Source organism: Colobus angolensis, unplaced genomic scaffold (assembly GCF_000951035.1).
Source record: "Colobus angolensis palliatus isolate OR3802 unplaced genomic scaffold, Cang.pa_1.0 Scaffold381, whole genome shotgun sequence".
Lineage (NCBI taxonomy): Eukaryota > Metazoa > Chordata > Mammalia > Primates > Cercopithecidae > Colobus > Colobus angolensis.
The window spans coordinates 1,433,813-1,451,546 of record NW_012117166.1 but is presented as its reverse complement, the minus strand read 5'-3'; positions in this window follow the sequence as shown (position 1 = coordinate 1,451,546).

Here is a 17,734-nt window from a genome sequence, read left to right as displayed (position 1 = left end):
TAATCCAATCTGACTGGTGCCCTTATACAAAGAGGAAATTTGGACCAGGGATGTAGGTGCACAGAGAAAAGGCCATATGAGGACACAACAAGAATGTGGCCATCTGCTAGCCAAGGAGAGAGGCCACATAAGAAACAAAACCTGCCCACACCTTGATCTGGGACTTCTGGCTTTCAGAACCATGAGAAAATAAAATTCTGTTGTTTAAGCTTCTTGTTATGGCGGCCCAAGCATACTAATACATATTATATCCTAGTGTGTTCCAGGTACTGGACTATGCACTGGGAATACAACAATGGACACAATAGACATATTTCTTGCACCTTTAGAAGATGTAGTCTAGGCTGGGCACGGTGGCTCATGCCTGTAATCCCAGCACTTTGGGAGGCCGAGGCAGGTGGATCATGAGGTCAAGAGATCGAGACCATTCTGGCCAACATGGTGAAACCCTGTCTCTACTAAAAATACAAAAATTAGCTGGGCGTGATGGCACGCACCTATAGTCCCAGCTACTTGGGAGGCTGAGGCAGGAGAATGGCTTGAACCTGGGAGGTGGAGATTGCCCTGAGCCAAGATTGTGCCACTGCATTCCAGCCTGTCAATAGAGCGAGACTCTGACTCAAAAAAAAAAAAAAAAAAAGTAGTCTAGCAGGGGAGATAGCACATGGATACATAAATAGAATGCATTATAATTTGTCTAAGCATTGATGAGGTAGTACTAAATGTCATGACAACATAAAGGCAGAGCACCTGAGCTTTGTGAATCAGGAGGACTTCCTAAAGGAGGTGACGTCTTAGCTGAGACTTGAAGGTGAATAGGAAAAAGGTAGGAAATGCTCTAGGGAAAAAGCCTGTGCAAAAACCCATACAGCAGAGAGAGCTCAGTGGACTTGAGGAACTGATAAAAGTTCCATATGAACTTTCTATGTCTGAATAATGTTTCTGGGAGAGTATTGTAAGTCAGACTCTCCAGGAAACAGAGTCTGAGACCAATTTACATGCATGATGTTTCTTCAGGTGTGCTGTCTGGAGCACCTGTGGGGAGTGAAGGATGCATGACTGGGCAAAGAGAGAAGTTAAACTGCCATGGAGTTGCAACACAGGCCTCAACTGATCCCATGAGGGGCTCTGGAGATAGGCGGGCCCATCAGATATGTCCCAGACTGAGGCAAGGAGACCAGACCTTGGCACTCCCGCATCAAGCAGTCATTGGATGAAAGCTGTGCCCAAGGAGGAAGAGTAGATAATCTTGAGTGAGGCGCCCTTATTTGGATGAGGGGAATGCCTGGAAAGGGACTCAGCTGTGAGTTGTTAATAGCAACACTTGCACAGCTGGGAAATGAATGTCCTCCTAAAGAGTAAATTTCAGCAATGCACCACAGTGTCTGCTTCAGTAGGTTAAGCAGAAGCCAGACCTTGCCAAGTTTGTAGGACATGCCAAGCATTTTAGGTGTTATGGTAAGAACAATGAGACAGCAATTAGAGTTTCAAGAGAATAACACATAAATAGATGTGTGTTTACAGAGGTCTCTCTTGAGGCCAGGTGAAGGACAAATTGGAGGGCAAGACTAAATTCAAGGTGGGAGATGGATTAGGAGGCTGTGAGAATGATCTGAAAAGAGAATGATGAGAGCCAGAACTAGAGTTGTGTCAGTGGAGAGAGATCTAACTGGTTGCCTTTGAGAAATATTTAGAATGTAGAATTGCTAGAGCTTGGTTAGTGATTGAGAGGAAAGAGAGGGAGTCAGGTTGATGGCCAGATCCTGCGTTGTTTACAACAGGCTCTCTTCTAACCCCTTCAAGTCTAGCGTCCGCGTTGTAGCCAGAGTGAGGGAGCCAGTATGCAAACCTCATTGTGTAATTTCCCTGCTTAGAAGCCTTGATTGTTTGCCAGTTCCTTCCCAAGAACATGAGTACGTGAGTAACCAGTAGGCCAAGGAGGAGGGAGTATGTATTACATTCCTTTTGGAGGGAGACACACAGACAGCCCTTTAAAGGTTTCTCTGAGGCAGAGGCAGGAGGATTAATTGAGCCCAGGAGTTTGATATCATCCTGAGCAACAAAGTGAGACCCCATCACTACGAAAAATCAAAAAATTAGCCAGGCATGGTGGCATGAGCCTGTGGTCCCAGCTACTTTGGGAAGCTGAGGTAGGAGGATTGCTCGAGCTGGGGAGGTAGAGGCTACAGTGGGCTGTGTTCATACCACTGCACTCCAGCCTGGGAGACAGAGTGAGACCCTGTCTCAAAAAAAAAAAAAAAAAAAATTATCTCTGAGCCACGAGGCTCCCTGTAAGCATTGAACATTGAGCATCGCCTCTTCCAGATCCAATCTCTGCTGCCTGCTTCTTCTTCTTCTTCTTTTTTTTTTTTTTTGCCATGTATCTCCTACTCAGTTTTGGAGCCCTATTTGATCACCCTTGCCTAGACTAACACCTGAACCAACGGTACCTTTCTTCTTAGCCTGGGCTTTTGTCTGCCTCCAGAACTGGCCCTTTATATAATTCATCCCGCCCTGACTTTGCAACCAGGTTGTATCACCTGATGTCCTCTTTGTTGACACCTGCAAGTTTGCATGGATGCACGTAAGTACCTCAGCTCTATTACTGGGGCCTACTTAATAGATTTTAGTACAAATCATATATTTTTGAGGGGCTCAATTGTCTCTAACCCTTAGCAAACTGGAGAGATGTGAGGTGATTTCTCTAGTTCAGCCTATCCCACATACCTGTGAAGACAACGTTCTTGGTAATGTTATATTTACAAACCATGCAATACTGTAGATGTGTCATCTCATTTCTCTATGAGACATTCCTTGTAAATAAATTTTCAGAAAACATGGGATTCCTTTTCCCTTGGGAAAATGCCAAAACATTTTTTACACTTGATCTTAGCCAAAAGGTTGAAAAGCGATGCCAAAACATTTTTTAAATTTAAATATTTTAATGGAAATCTTCCCAAACGTGTTTCAAACTTACTTTTCCAAAGCCATTTGTTAATGTCATAAGATGACCGTATAGATATCAGCTATTGTATCATGTATAGGGACCTTTCAGAGATTATTAAGTATATAGAAATGTCTGCCTTGGTACTTTCTGGCTAAGGAAAAATAGGGATTTTGAGTTCCTGTGTCTATTGTTGTATTTTCTGTCTCCTTTTCCCTGTCTCTATCCAATCTTTGTAAATAAAAGAAGCTAATTCTCATGCTGAGACTCTGAGCAGGTGAAATAGCTCTGTTTGGTATTAGGTTTAGACTTACGCTTCAGAAATCATTTGAGGTTGCCCCCTGTTTTGCTCACTCACCTGCTCTCTGTCTCTCTCCTGGGATCATAACCTGTTTCCATGACTTGCCCTGGCTCTCCCATGTAGCAGGATCTAGAACTGGATTTGGGTTTGTTATTCTGCTTCACTTCAGCCCCTTCCAGATCATGGCCCCTGGACTCCCTCCTCCAAGTTCATTGGTCTCAGCAGTGAGTAGGGGATACACCACCCCATGACTCCAGTAGAGACCTGAGGGACCCACTGGAATAGGCAGGGGTGGATGTTTGATTACACCCTCTCTTGGAAGTCTCTATTCTTTTCATCTCTGGGTTCTACCCACCACTTTCTGCAGCTTGCTGTAGGCTCTGTCATGCATTTGCATACAAGGGAAGAACAGAAGTTTGACAGAGAAGGTTGGAAAGGATTTTTCAGGGTTTGAGGATCATCTTGTTTCTTCTTAGTCTATAAAGAGTGTTTTTTTCCCCGAATATAAAAATCATATTATAATCCACATGAAATTCAAGAGGCCCTTCCACAAGTTAAGGAGGAAATCATCTCCTTTCCACCTTCCCCCATACCACAGAGACAGTAAAAGATAACCTAAACCCTCCAGACTCCGTGGTGACTGTCTGGGGAGACCTTGGCAAGGACCATCATACCTCCCAAGTGCAAACCACTTGGGGTAAGGGAATGGGCACTGAATGAAGAAGGGCTGGCCTCAAATACCAAATTAATTGTTACAAATTTCAGAGTTAGTATCTGTCAGTCTGTATGAAAATTGGAGCTAGAGTCCTTAGGAGTCTGGTTTTATTGAAGGTAAAGAATAAGAATGGTTTTAATAAGTGTGCCAACTTATGGCTACATGTCTTTATTGACTTCTTGAGCCAATGTGCTATGAAAATTAGAAGACATGGCTCTGCCTTTCAGGAACATACAATTACTAGAACACACACACACTCAGAAAATAGTGTAAGAGAATCCAGTTGTGAGGTCACAAGAGTGAGAGGTGCTGAGTGGGCATGAAACAGTGTTCTTTCTTAGTACTGTAATGTTCCCTCAGATATATTCATTTTCTTATTGTCTATTCTTGTCTTTTCAAATCTTTGGATTATATAAAAGAGAAAGATGTGAGAGTGGAGTTATAGGGAGCAATCTGTGGAATTTCATGACTAAATTCTACTTCAGGTTGGAATAAAAGGAATAGATATATTGAAGAAGGAGTTTAAATTACATATTAAGAATAGTTTTCTGACTGAGAAGTTTTGGGCAAGAGGATGCTTAAGCAAGTGCATATTTTTCTAGTGTATTTGGGGAATCATTTAAAAATCTTCAATTAATTGTGTTAAGGAGTCAGGAGACAGCCCCCTAGAAGGCCCCATAAAACTAGAGGCTGTCAACATTGTTCACATTGTTTACATTGACTGTCAAAAATGACAGTCATATGTAAATACTTATGATATCTCCAATTATTGTCAGATATACATTTAGTTACATTCTATCTCCACACACAATTTTCTGTGTCACCAATTTAGTCTTTCCAGACTACTGTAATGAAATACCATAGACTGGGTGGCTTAAACAACAGTTTATTTCTCAGTTCTGGAGGCTGGGAAGACCAAGAAGAAGGCGCTGGCAGATTTGGTGAGGACCTTTGTCCTGGCTTTCAGATGGCAGACTTCTGACTATATTCTCACATGGTGGAGAGAGAGGGGGTTCTAGTCTCTTCTGCTTCCTATGATTTGACATAAGTGAGAAGTTCCCCAAAATGCCACCTTTCCCCCCATTCCCTCCTCCTCCTTCTTCTTCCTTCTCCTCTTCTTCTTCTTCCTCCTCCTCCTCCTCTTCCCCCTTCCTCCTCCTCCTTATTCTCCTTCTCTTCCTCCTCTGTCTCCTTCACCTCCTTCTTCTTCTTTCTCCTTCTTCTTTGCTGTGGAGCCTCACTATGTTGCCCAGGCTTGAATGCAGTGGATCCTCCTAAGTGCTGTTATAGCACACTGTATCCTTGAACTCCTGGGCTCAAGCAATCCTCCCACCTCAACCTCCAGGAGTAGCCAAGACAACAGACATCTGCTACTGCACCTAGCCATTCACTTCTTCTTACCCTTTTTGCTCACTTTTGGCCTCGGTCTACTCAGAGCACAGTCTAGTCTTCTCAGTTCTGAACATTCTCCCTCAACTCCCTATGCTTTATTGGAAATGCCTTGTGGTCTGAAATCTCTCAGTGATTGGCAGTGGTGCATTCTCTGCCTGAAGTGAAGAGCCTGGTCCTGCCTTCCCACAGCCCCCAGCTGCCTGACCCACATGCACTTGGTGGAATGGCCTCACTCTGCTCTTTAAAATAAAATCCATATGTGCCGGGGTCCCTAGAATGCTCACACCTCTCATTGTGATCATTCTGGTTTGGCTTTTGAAGTCACTTGGGAAGTTTCCCATGAATTTATTCTCCCTGGAGGCTGAGTATCTGGTCCTAACTGGCACTAGCCAAATGCAGGGTATGCCAGGTGTGGTTGGGTAGACTCAGGTGGCCTACTCTGAGTCTCTGTTTCTTCAGCACCTGGTAACCATATCTCTGCCAAGGGCTTCTGAAACCTTGTTTACACCCACACAGCTTGGGGAGGCCCTGGGAGTGGATAGTGGGAAGGTTACAGGGAAGGGGACTGATTACTGAGAGCTGCTGATGGGGGTGGGATGTGGATTAGTGAATCTGGAGGTATGGAAGGTGTGGTTGCAGCTGGAGAAGGCATGCTGGTGAGGATATGATGTCATGTTGCTTGATGGTCACCTGCAGAGTGCTTCTTCCCTGCAGGTGAAGGGAGGTACACCCCAGGGCCAGGGTTGGCTGGCATGGGTGGCAAGGCTGAGTCTTATTTGGGCTAGGTGTCTCCCCAGGATCTTGGTCTCTGCAGCACAGGTTCCCAAGTTAGGTCTCTGGGGTTCTATAAACAATTTTTTTTTTTTCTGGTGGGAATGGAGCACCAGGACATAAAGCTGAGGGGTTACCTGCTGTTCCCAGAGAGTTCCTCCTTGGGTGATTTTTGTTCAATGTCCTAGATCCAATATTGGGTCAATGTTTGTGCAAACTATTGGTTTCAGAGCCTTTAGTTACTAAAGGTCAGAGACTTTTCAGATAGTCATCTGCCTATGGCCAAGGTACTAGTCCTTTTCCTTTTTAGATTTGAATGAGAACATATTCCATCTAGAAAAAGTACTGCCCACAAACCCTCTCCCCTCTCGCCTCCTCACCCAATAAGTCTGATTTATATTCTTGCTAAATGGATAATGGAATGGGTAGTTTGATTTTCAAAAACATACACTGATATACAAGCACGGTGGTTCTTTTTTTAGAGCATCAGGCCCTGGAAATCCACATCTCAGTCCGGTGCACACACAGGCCTGGTGGGTGGACAGCACTGGCTTGTGTGAGCCATGCAGTGTGGAGAAGGAAGGTTCTTGCTTTTGATGCTCCAGGCACCTCTGTCTTGATGTTCTCAGAAGCACAGAGTGGCATGAACTGGGGACAGATGCATGAGCTTCCTAGGATGAAGATTTCTATCACTGCCCTAGGTGAGGGATCACAGATTGGTTCTTAAAGAAGTAGGCTAGGGCAGGAGGGGCCCAGCATCCTCCCTGTGGGTCCCAGTTTCCTGCCCCAAATGTGAACCAACCACACAGATTGTCTTTCTGTCTTTTCTTCATCTAATACCTGCTTCTCTGTGCACAAGCTCCCCATCCAGGAGGCTCACCTTTCTGCTGCCCTCCTCTCATCCATCTGGCTTACTTGTAAGACTGTGATGAACTCTTTAGGGTATATTGAAAGAACTTATTTTGGTATTTAACTCAAAATGGAATTCCTGTGTTTAGAGGGCCAGTTGTGGTTTTATAATCCATGCTAGACATCACTGGTCATTACAAGGGCTTTCAGGACAATCTCAAAGTCAAATTCCTTTCCATTTATTAAAAATGAAAGCCATTGAAGAGGAAACTGAGAAACAATGGAAGGGGTAAAGAGACAGCTGATGTCAGGGGAAATCACCAAAACCTCCCCTTCAGAGTTAGCCTGTGCTTGGATTTCCAGCAGTGTTGTCTAGGATTGCATAGGCCCCACCCCAGGTGTCCGGTTTCCTCAGTGCTGGGCAGAAGGAGTTTCCTAGATTCACAGACACACAGACACCAGAAGTGGAAGAGCATAGAACATTAGTAGGCCAACCATTCCTCATGTGAGAAGAAACTGTGACCAGCAGGGGTGGTTTCAGCCTCAGCAGCAGGAGCAGAGCTCTGGGACCCAGCCCCAGCTCATGGCTCTGCCCACCACACTGTGATCCATCTTGGTCTTGCCCAGTGTTCCTCAGGCTGGCAATCAGTTGCAAACACTGCAGGTGAAGGACAACTTTTCAATAGAAATGGAAGCCTTATCAAATATTAATGCTGTAGTCTTGGACACGATCCTTTTTTGACCCACATATGATGGGCCTGGAAAGGTGGGGTCACCTCTACTGATACTTTCCTGGCTACATACTGAGTTATCGAGGTGAGTGTCATCCATCCTCATATTGGATAAAATGATGGAGGAGCTGACATGACTGAGGGTCATAGGTATCAAAGGAGACAGGAGGCTTCTCAGAAGACTAAGCTACTGTGTTAGGTGGGCAGGTGACTTATCTCTGGCATTCTCATGCAGCAACTTCTGTAAGAGCCAGAGAGCTTCTTTCTATAAAGGGATGCACAAAGTCAAGTCTCCCAGCTGTGATAGGATCATGGTCCCCTCAGCCACTTTCTTCTGCCTGGGAAGGACATGAAGCCCTGCACCAGCCTCTTTGCAGCTCTTCCTGCACAATAATTGCATTTGTGCTTGTGTGTGTATGTGTGTACAGTGGCCTAGAAATGCCAAGTACCATTATGTAAAAACCAGTGATGGGCTGGGCCAAGGCAGGAAGTTCTAGGCAGGGGGTTTCCCATGATCATGTTGTGTCTGAGTCTTTGGGGATTGCCAAAGTCTTCTTAAGCCCAGAAGGGTGGGAGGCAACTATAGTCACAGGTGCAGTGCTGGTTAGCCCTCAGATATGGCTGTGACCTGCTACACCAGGGGCTGAGAAATGTCTTGCAGGATCCCTGACAGCAGGGAGTGTCTAGGAAGGTGAGGCCTGGAAATCACAGGATTGACCAATGGCAGAGCAGGTCCTCATCCCCATCTCAGAAAAAGGCTGTCTCCAACCTGCACTGTGCTTGGTGGTAACTGGGTGGAGTTCCCTTTGTACTTACTAGGAGCCAGCAGGTCTCCATCACTATGTCCAACTACCAGAATAGGGCAAATATGTTAGGATTAGAACCCAAGGAAGTGAGATCATGCACTAGAATAATTTCAAGTAGTGAGTAAAAGTTTAATCTTCCTTCCCAGTCATTAACCCCTGTAAAATTACAGCTTCAAGATTGAAAGCTACCTTTCCCAAACTAGTGATTTTTCCTTGTTCCCTGGAGTCAAAGAAGGTCATAAGTTGAAGGTAGGTAGGGGAATCTTTCCTTATTTATATGAACACTTCTACAAAGACCTGCCCTCTTTATATAAACATCAGAAGACTTGAAGACCATGCTGGGGTCTTCTTTTTCAAAGCCAGAAAAGGCCCACTGAGGAGCAATGGGTCCCACTGAAGCTTCACACATGGAAGTGGTCCTTTAGCAGGGAGAATTGGTACCAGCAGAGAAGGGTACTGCTATAAAGATAACCTAAAAACATGAAAGCTACTTTGGAACTGGGTAACAGGCAAAGGTTGGAACGATTTGGAGGGCTCAGAAGAAGACAGGAAGATTTGGGAAAGTTTGGAACTTCCTAAAGATTGGTTGAATGGTTTTGACTAAAATGCTGATAGTGATGTGGACAATGAAGTCCAGGTTGAGGTGATGTCAGGTGGAGGTGAGGAATTTATGGGAACTGGAGTCAAGGTCACACATGCTATGCTTTAGCAAAGAGACTAGCAGCATTTTGCCTCTGCCCTGGAGATCTGTGGAACTTTGAACCTGAGAGGGATAATTTAGGATATCTGATTAAAGAAATTCCTAAAAAGTGAAGCATTCAAGAATTGACCTGTATTTTTCTGAAGGCATACTGCCATACATGTTCACAAAGAGATAATCTGAAATTGGAACTTATGTTTAAAAGGGAAGCAGAGCACAAAGATTTGGAAAATTTGCAGCCTGACCATGTGGAAGAAAAGAAAAACCAGTTTTCTCAGGAGAGGTTCAAACTGGTTATAGAAATTTGCATAATGAGAAGCAGAGGAAGTTAATAGCCAAGACAATGGAGAAAATGTCTCCAGGGCATGTCGGAGATCCTAGTGACAATCCCTCCCATCATAGGCCAGGAGGCCTAGCAGGAAAAAATGGCTTTGTGGGCTGGGTCCAGGGCCCCTGCTGTTCGGTGCAGCCTTGGGATATGGCTCTCTGTGTCCCAGGAACAGCAGCTTCAGCCCTGGCTAAAAAGGGGCCAAGGTACAGCTTGGACCATTGCTTCAGAAGGCGCAAGTCCCAAGCCTTGGTGGCTTCCACATGGTGTTGGGCCTGCAGGTGTGCAGAAGACAAGAGTTGAGTCTTGGGAATCTCTGCCTGGATTTTAGAGGATGTATGGCAATGCCTGGATGTCCAGGCAGAAGTCTGCTGCAGAGGTGAAGCCCTCATGGAGAACCTCTGCAAGGGCAATGCAGAAGGGAAATGTGGGGTTGGAACCCCCACACAGAGTCCCACTGGGGCACTGCCTAGTGGAGCTGTGAGAAGAGGGCTACCTTCCTCCAGACCCCAGAAAGGCAGATCCAACAACAGCTTGCACCAAATCCCTGGAAAAGCTGCAGGTACTCAATGTCAATCTGTGAAAGCAGCCACAGGGGCTGTATCCTGCAGAGTCATGGAGGCAGAGCTGCCCAAGGCCGTAGGAGCCCATCCCTTGCATCAGCATGCCCTGGATATGAGACATGGAGTCAAAGATTTTGGAGTTTTAAGATTTAATGACTGCCTGGGCAGATTTTGGACTTGCATGGCCTTTGTTTTGGTTAATTCCTCCCATTTGGAATGGAAACTTTTACCCAATACCTGTACCCCACCATATCTTGGAAGTAACTAACTTGCTTTTGATTTTACAGGCTCATAGGCAGAAGGGACTTGCCTTGTCTCAGATGAGACTTTAACTTGAAATTTTGGGTTAATGCTGCAATGAGTTAAGACTTTGGGGAACTGTTGGAAAGGCATGATTGGTTTTGAAATGTGAAGAGGACATGAGATTTGGAAGGGGCCAGGAGTGGAATGATAGGGTTGACTCTGTGTCCCCACCCAAATCTCATCTGGAATTGTAATCCCCATGTGTCAAGGGAGGGACCTGGTGGGAGGTGATTGGATCATGAGGGCAGTTTCCCCATGCTGTTTTCATGATATTGAGGGAGTTCTCATGAAATCTAATTGTTTGATAAGTGCCTGGCATTTTCCCTGTGCACCCTCTCTCTCCTGCTGCCATGTGAAGAAGCTGCTTGCTTCTCTTTCACCTTCTTCCATGATTTTAAGTTTCCTGAGGCCTCCCCAGTCATATGGAACTGTGAGTCAACTAAACTTCTTTTCTTTATAAATTACCCACTCTCAGGTAGTTCTTTGTAGCAGCATGAAAACAGAATAATACAGAAGGCAACCACCAGTAGCTACTTTTACATGGGCTGGGAAAATGGACATAATGCAGCCAGTCTGCCAAATGTCAGTATCTGATCTACAGATATAAGAAGTATTTGAATAACTTACTAAAGTTTTTGGATTTTATGAGACTCTTTAAAGACATAGATATACCCCTTGTATTTCCTATGAGTCCATTGTTCACGTTTTTTGAAATTCCATCATTATTTTTCTGAAAATTTCAAGATTAATGAACTTTAAAATGTAGAAAAAAGATAGAGATATTGCATTTGGTTGGCTTTAGGTGATGTTTCTCTCCACTGCCCTGTACATACACACACAGTGGGTGTCCCTGCTCTTATCCTGTTTGGTGACATGGATACATCCTCCTTGACTTTGTTGTTTCTTTTTTTCAGGGGAAGGGTGAAGAGGGCAGGAAGAACATCTTTCAGAGTCAGGAGACAACAAAACTGTAGCAGTTGCTGCCAAAATGGCATTATCTTGACCCAGGAGCCCCAGAGGTTTTTTTTTTTTTTTTTTTTTTTTTTTTTTTTTTTTTTGAGACAGAGTCTTGCTCTGCTGCCCAGGCTGGAGTGCTGTGGCCGGATCTCAGCTCACTGCAAGCTCCGCCTCCCGGGTTCACACCATTCTCCTGCCTCAGCCTCCCGAGTAGCTGGGACTATAGGCGCCCGCCACCTCGCCCGGCTAGTTTTTTGTATTTTTTAGTAGAGACAGGGTTTCACTGGGTTAGCCAGGATGGTCTCGATCTCCTGACCTTGTGATCCACCCGTCCCGGCCTCCCAAAGTGCTGGGATTACAGGCTTGAGCCACCACGCCCGGCCAGGTTTTGTTTAAGCTGCTAAGTGTACTGCTACAGGTAGGACTGTCTCATCTGTATAGGTGGTCACTGTGAAAGGACCTGCAGGTATTAACAGAACCAGCAAGAACCCAGGGACCCACTGTAGCAAGTCAGGCCTGACCAGCTGCCCTTCATACATAAATGCCACTGCCTCCTCAACATGGATGTCAAGTGTGGAAAACACTGGAAGTCAAAGTTTAAATGGTTTTACTGTTAATTTTATGTAAGCAAATACAATTCCTTCAAAATCAGCAGTGATGTTCAAGATAATGTGAGACTTAACTTTGTAAAAGTAAATATTTTTACTTAACTTTGTAAAAGTAAAACCAATATTTATTTTGGAAAAATATTTACTTTGGTTGAAATACTTTTAACCCCTAGAGTTCTAATTAAGAAAAATATCATATTGCTGCTTTTTTCTTTATTGTGATGGCCAAAACACTTCCTTTCCCCTAGGGGCTTGTTATTGGGCTGCCTGGGTCTCATTCTCAATAAAACACTTTGTATTCACCCTTTCCATCCAGAAAACAAAACTGGAATACACTGACCATAATATTGGGCCATAATGCAGATTCACTGCTTGTTTCAGAATGCCCATGAGACTTGTTGGCACTAGCAGGCCAATGAGCCTCAGCAGAGTTCCAGTCTAAGTTGTGGACACACAGGCAGGAAAAGCGCATTTGTTTCTGTTTTCAACATGTACAATTTGTGGTAATGCTTTTCTTTATTGAGCTCTTATCTTGCTTGTAACATCTAGTATGCTGTTAAGGTAAGGATTGTTCGAAAGCTTTGTTTTAGATAGAAACATTTAAATTTAGTTCTAAAACTCTTTGAGGAGAAAATATATATTTTCAAAATCATTATGTTTTTGAAATGAAGGTAAAACTTTTTCCTGGAAGATCTACTTACCAGTTTATAGAGTTCATAAGCTCATCTCTGGAGCCCTGAATACAAGTGTCTTCAGGTATTTGAAAAAGGATTTCATTAGTCTTTGAGCTTTGAAGTAGGCAAATTTTAAAAATTGCCTTTCTTTGATAAATTTAAATCTAAATCCAAGACCAAGCCTCTGTGTGCAGCTGCTGTGCAAAAATAATTTTATCTAAATTGTGTGAATGTCTTGAAGATGATGTTCACTTGGTAGGAAAAAACTATCAATATTCCTATGTCAAATAGTAGTTTTGAAATAACTTTAATTCAATGAATAATTATTGGAATAATAGGTATAATAAATTTAGTACTGAGCCAAAAAATTAACTTTTCTACAATCTTTGATGTTTAAAATCACAAATTCAATTTTCAAAAAATAAAGAAAATGGATAAAAGCAATACCATCCATGTACTATAAACTATAATATGCAATATTGATTATCATCTATCCATTTCATATTGATATATATATATATATATATGTTTTAAATTGTCTGGCAATGGTCATCCAACTTTCACAGAGTCATCTATCTTAAGATATAGTTTAGGAAGGCAGAATCAATGACTCAAGAGGACAGAATCTGTGGTCCTGGTCCTTTTGACCTATTATTTCCTTTTTACCAGGAGGAGGTGTCATGGGAACCACTAGCTGTTGTGAAAGTTTGGCATTAGCCTATGGTGAGCTGGGGGACCCTAATGACAGAGACTTAGCCAAAATTGCTGGACTGCAGGGCTGGCTTCTGATCCTCTGAGGCCTTGTGAGCCATCTTTAACCTTGGTTGTTAATCCTTCCCAGGCCCAGAGCTCCTGGACACAAGTGGGAAGACACTAGGAAGTGAGGTGACAGAGGTGATCATGCAGCTAGTTGAATTTTGCAGCCCATATGCCCAGGGATCCCAGGCAGCAAGTGACAAGTCTCTTGAGTGGAAGAAGGAAGTGGGTTCCTGCCATAGTCCTTGGGAGAAGCTTGTTCTGTTCTCTTGGGAGACTGAGCAAAGAGAGCTTTATATCAGGGACACTGGAAGCAGGTCTGTGACACTGCTCAGAGCCTGCCTTCCTTCCTTCCTTCCTTCCTCCCTCCCTCCCTCTCTCCCTCCCCTACTCCATCCCTCCCTCCTTCCCTCCCTCCTTCCCTCCCTCCCTCTTTTCTCATTTTTTCTTTCTCTATCTCTTTCTCTCTCTCCCTCTCACTTGCTTGTTCACTCCCTTTTGCTTCCTCCAAAAGAACAGAGCCTATTTTTGCCTCAAATTCATCCTGGGCTTAGGGATGAAGACCAGGGCTCTCTCCTTCTGCAGCTCCTAGATTGCCAATGTTCTCTTTTCCCGTTTGCCTTGGAAGTTGTCCTGTAGGTCTTCCTTGGGATACTTTCTTGACTGATGAGACTTTTTTTTTCTGATTATTTTCTTTTCCTCAGTTTTCTATTTCACTTCTTCCATGAAGATCAGCCTATCTAGGAATACACTCGATAGAAAGTAGAATAGTGGGGCTGGGCACAGTGGCTCACACCTGTAATCCCAACACTTGGGAAGGCCAAGGCGGGTGGATCATCTGAGGTCAGGAGTTCGAGACCAGCCTGGCCAACATGGCAAAACCCCCATCTCTATTAAAAATACAAAAAAATTAGCTGGGTGTGGTGGTGGGTGCCTGTAATCCCAGCTACTCAGGAGTCTGAGGCAGGAGAATTGCTTGAACCTGGGAGGCGGAGGTTGCAGTGAGCTGAGATTGTGCCACTGCACTCCAGCCTGGACGACAAGAGCGAAAATCCATCTCAAAAATAAATAAATTAATTAAAAATTAAAAAGAAAGTAGAATAGTGTGTGCTATCCCAGAAAGGCCCCATTCATACATGCCTCTCCTCTTGAAAGCTCATCTGAGACATACCAGCATTTCCTGAACATTGCCAAAGGCTTGACTCTGTCTTAGATGATCCCAAAGCAGCACCTCTATAGCTGGGGAAGTGTCCACAGTGATTGCGAAAGGATATTGAGGGGTATCCTTCCTCTTTGGTCCCAACAGGGGACTGAGAAGGAAGAGTCAGGAGTTCCCATTAGAGAGAATACCTGATTCTCAGAAGAATCTCACTGACCACTCAGCCTCTGGGTTGTGCTCTGTGTACAACCAGGACTCTCTCAACTCAGGACTCCTGTGTGAGAGAGATACTTTTCGTAAGGATGTGGAAGGGCACAGTAAGCAACAGGTGAGCATTCTCTGGGTTGAGTTTGAGTGGCAATACCAGAGGTTGGGCACTCCTAAGCTAGACACCCTCAATAGTTCAAGGTGGCTATCTGTGAAGTGGGTGGTCAGGGGCAGCTAAGTGGCCTGCAGAATTATCAGGAGCCACATACTGGCAGCAGACATTGCTTTTGGCTATATTCACATCCATATTTGTGTCCTTTTCTCAGTTCATTAAATTACTTTGCATAAACTTGTTTTGAAAGTTCATAAGCACTGTATCAGTCAGAATCAGTTGTTTTTCTTTAGCTTATACTCTGTTTAACTGTCCATGTTTAGCCCTTCCCTTCTCCTATTCCCCTTATTACTAACTGCATTCTCCATGTATGTTGAGCATTCAATGTGCTTTTAAAATGACAGCTATCTTGGAAGCCCTTTAACTCACTAACCTCCTGACTCCCACTCCCATCCCCACTGTCTCCAAAGATGGCCCTGATGAGCCACACTTTCTGGTACTCCATTCTTGTGTAATTTCTTTCCCTTTGAATCTGGGCTGATTCAAGATTATGGCTTGCTCTTGACCCATAATATGTGGCAGAAATGACTCTAGGTTCCTTTAGAACTTACTTAACAGAAACTTGTAGCATCTAGCTGGATCACTTGAAATGCTAGCTCTAGAGGAAGCTAGTCACTTTGTCAGAACACTATCTTGAGATGTCCATGCTAACCATGTGGAGAGACTACATGTAGAGAGATGTCCAGCCATTCTGCAGCTGTTCCAGTTATTTCAATTCCAGAGCCAGATGTGAGTGAAGAAGCCATTATGGACATCCATCCCAGGCAGGCATTCAGATGATGCCAGCCCCAGATGCCATCTGAGAGCAACCATGAGACTCCAAGGGGAGAGCATCAACTAAGCTCAGTCAACACAGATAATCATGAGAGACAATATATTTCTATATTTCTATTTAAGCCACTATGTTTTGGTGCTTTGTTATGCAGCAATAAGTCATTGGAATGCCCCTCCCCCCGCCCCCGCCACGGCTCCTCAAATTGCAGGACAGGATGTCCATGAAAATAGCAAGCCATTTTCCATACCTATCCTTTGTCAGTCTCCGACTCAAGTGTAAAATAATTATTTTCTTCTCATCATATGAAATGTAGTTCTACTGATGGCCATGTGAACTAAATCATACCTTTGTTTTTTTTTTCTTTTTTAGAGAGACAGGGCCTTGCTCTGTCACCCAGGCTGAAATGCAATGTTGCAATCATGGCTCACTGTAGCTTCAAGCTCCTGGACTCAGGTGATTCTCCTATCTCAGCTTCCTAAGTAGCTGAGACTACAGGTACATGGCTAATTTTTAAAAAATTAGCCAGGGGGTCTCTTTTAAAATTAGATGGGGGGGTCCCTCTATGTTGCCAGACTGGTCTTGAACTATTGGTATCAAGTGATCCTCCCGCCTTGGCCTCCCAAAGTGCTGAGATTATAGGTATGAGTCACTGCACCCAGCCCTAAATCATACCATTTAGAGTCATGATTGTTGGAGAATTTTGAAAACATCCACATTGTATAAACCTTTCCCCTCCCCTCCCTGACCCTTGCTCCTGTCATGTACCAGTGTACTTCCTGGACATCATACTGCCTGCTGCATGTGTCCAGTTCACTGACTGGGAGGGTGCTTCAGCAGCAACACACATCAATGGCAGATCTCCCTGAAGTCAACAGAAGTAAGAGGAAGGGGCTGAGAATCAGTGCCAGTTGGTTGAGGGGACACCTGGCCTCTCCCTCTCTCTTGGCACCAGCTTTTCCCAAGGTCTCATCAGAATGTTTTCCTTCTACTGCCGTGTCCATTTTTTCATGGTATTTTAATTTCCTTCTTTATCCTGGAAAAGATATTGGAGAATCCCCTTCCCCCAAGTTAAATGAGACAAGGTTGTAGTTTTTCAAAAGGAGCATTTACTGGGAGACTAAAGGGGAACCAAACAGAATGCAAGAGAACAGAGGCAGAGTTGCAAATGGGCTGAGGGAGTTCAAATTTATAACCAGCCTCTGGCCACAGCTGTACTGGCTAGGCAAAGCTTTCCAGACACAAAGCCACCTGCCTGCCATGTGGATAGTCCTCTTTGCCTGCTTGCCCCTACGTAGCCACCTTCTATTTCATACCAACAAACCAGTTGCATCCTCATTAGTATCCCAAGGCTGCTGGCTTTCTGCGCAGGAAGCTCCTGAGGTGGGGAACAGTAGGCACAGCTGCCTCAGGATCTCAGCCTAGGCTCCCATTGCCAAGGACATGTCAGAAGTTATTGGGATGGCTACCTGATACCTATTGAAGACAGTTTTCTTTCTCTGGGACCATTTTTCTGGGCTCATCTGCCTAGCTTTACAGACAATATTTCTGCTAACTATCCTGGTAGTGCTAGCCCTTCATATTTTGGTTCTAAACACTGGTATGGCGGCGGATGTCTGAATGAGGAAGGATGAGCAGAGGGGAACTTTGAGCAGAGGAAGTTGAATTTTCCTTATGGCATCAGACATAGGCAGAACCTTGGATTCTCTTTGAATCCCAGTGGGTGGAAGTCGATCAGAGAAGTGAAGCTTGAATGTAATGACACTGCTTCCTACAACCAAAGGCCTATAGCCTTCTTAGATCTGCCATCAGAGTAGAGCTTCTTGTACAGTACTAGGCAGCTGGGGCAATGAGAACTTTCTGAAGACGTGTAACGATCCTTCTTCCACCCAGTTAGTTCCATGATGAAATGTTAATTGAAACAAAGATAATGAACTTTCCGGGAAGGTAAACTACAATCCAATTCTGGATTCTGCTGCAAAGAGATTGTGTGAAAAGAAAAATATTATTTTGGAGTAGTGGTGCA